Here is a 2,116-nt window from a genome sequence, read left to right as displayed (position 1 = left end):
TCTCAGAATTCCCCTGTCCTTTTGGGAGGATCTCGGGGAGAACCAGCACTGCACTCTGTGAAACTACGCCCTCCAAACGAGTATTTTTAGAGAAGACTTGCACCCCTGAGGAAACTCGAAACCCCAAGAGTACTCATGTGTCCTGCGTCTTCGTCTGGAGCTTTGTGCACAAAGTTTATAGGGGTGCCAGTGAAGTGCCCTCTCCAGGCTGTCAAATCATGATGGGGTGCCTCACTTTGAGGGACTCCACGGGAAGATCCCTATYTGAGTCACGGCACCAAATTGTGATAAGTTGAGTCTCAAATAGCAATCAGAGACTGGAATGCAATTAACAATTTTATTAACTGAGCAAGCGGATATTAGTCAAAACAGTGCTGGGAGGGCGAGGCGAGTCTCTTTCTGCGCCTACGACACACTGCGCYGCACATAGTSTGAGTCCCTCCTTTTATACCCTCTGTCTCCAGGTGACGTAGKACTTGTAGAAGTTTCCAGAGATCTTAGTACGTCTGTGCTGTGTTGTTGCTGGGGTCTCTTGYGGTGCTCTGACCAGTTGTTGGTAGGTGGGGCTGTTGGGAGSCAGGAGTCCTCTCTGCACGTTCGCAGGGCCCTTCCCCTGCGGATACCTAGAAATGTTACAAACAGGGCAAAGTCGTGCTGGGCCTGTCAAACTGTTCTAATAAAGTATGTGGTGATTCCATGAACCAACTTTTACTTATCACACTTGCTGCCTAGCATTCATATGGACTGCAGGTAGSCCCAGAAAAGGTGCAACAGCAGSCTCCTTGGAAGTATTTGGGAGTCAAAATCCTGGAACAAACWGTGCASCATCAAGATGTGCAATTTCAAAATTCCATAAAAACCCTAAATSATKCTCAGAAATTGTTGGGGATTATCAGTTGGCTGTGTCCTTATGTAGGCCTAACCACAGCACAATTGTCCCGTTTGTTTGATACATTGAAGGGGGACCCCGACTGAAATTGGCTTTGAATCCTGACTCCTCAGGCACAAGAGGTACTGAATGAAGTTTGCCAGGCTGTTTCTATGAGATAAGTTTAAAGAATTGATCCTTCCATTGACACTACTGATTTTATTGTTATTCCAGACTTYTTACCTCACAGGCATAATTGGCCAGTGGAATGACCAGTGGCCTGACCCATTACACATTTTGGAATGGAGCTTTTTGCCTCATCAGCCAAAAAAGACGGTTCCCACGGTGTTTGTGTTGATTGCTCAGCTGATAATCAAATGCTGTGAGTGATGTTTGCAGSTCATGGCTAAGGACCCTAAAARGATTGTACTTCCAGTACAGCAGGAATATTTAGAGTGGACCTTTGCTAACTCTGCTCCTTTACAGGGCAGCATTGCAAAATTTCTTGGGGCAAGTGACTTATCATTTGCCTAGCCACAAGCTGCTTCAATTGKCAAATTCCACCCGTTTGTGTCCAAAAAATAGCTGTGTGCCGTTCCAGGGGCCCACAGTTTTTACAGACGGGTCAGGGAGAACTGGAAAAGCGATTGTTAMTTGGCAGGATGAGTSTGGGTGGGAGGTCCTGGAGGGCCATGAGTCTGGCTCTGCTYAGCTKGTTGAGTTGAGGGCTGTGAYGATGGCATTTCAGTGATTTGCTCATRTGCCATTGAATCTTGTTACTGATTCTGCTCATGTTGCTGGAATTGCCCAGTGCTTAGATTGCTCATTGCTGAAAGAATTTAACAATGTCGCTTTGTTTTCCCTGTTGAAATCTTTGTGGTCTGTGATTCAAGAACAACTATATCCTTATTACATCCTGCATGTTTGGAGTCACACTATGTTACCAGGGTTTGTAGCAGAAGGTAACTCTAGATCTGATAAGCTCGCCAGTCCTGCCTGGGTAGCACTGCAGCCCGACAGTATGGTGCAAGCTAAGGCATCACACGATTTTTTCCATCAGAGTGCGTGTACTTTGTAGAAACAATTTTCCCTTGCTCTCAGTCAGGCTTGGGACATAGTYAGCTCATGTCCTGACTGCTAGGGATTCACTGCACCTCTGCCTGTGGGTGTCAATCGCAGGGGTTTTCAAGTGTTGCAGCTCTGGCAGACAGATGTCACTCACATTGCAGAGTTTGGTCTCCTCAAGTT

This window comes from Malurus melanocephalus, unplaced genomic scaffold, assembly GCF_030028575.1.
Source record: "Malurus melanocephalus ecotype Western Australia unplaced genomic scaffold, MMel_1.1 scaffold_2122, whole genome shotgun sequence".
NCBI classification, from domain to species: domain Eukaryota; kingdom Metazoa; phylum Chordata; class Aves; order Passeriformes; family Maluridae; genus Malurus; species Malurus melanocephalus.
This window is presented reverse-complemented; position numbering follows the sequence as displayed.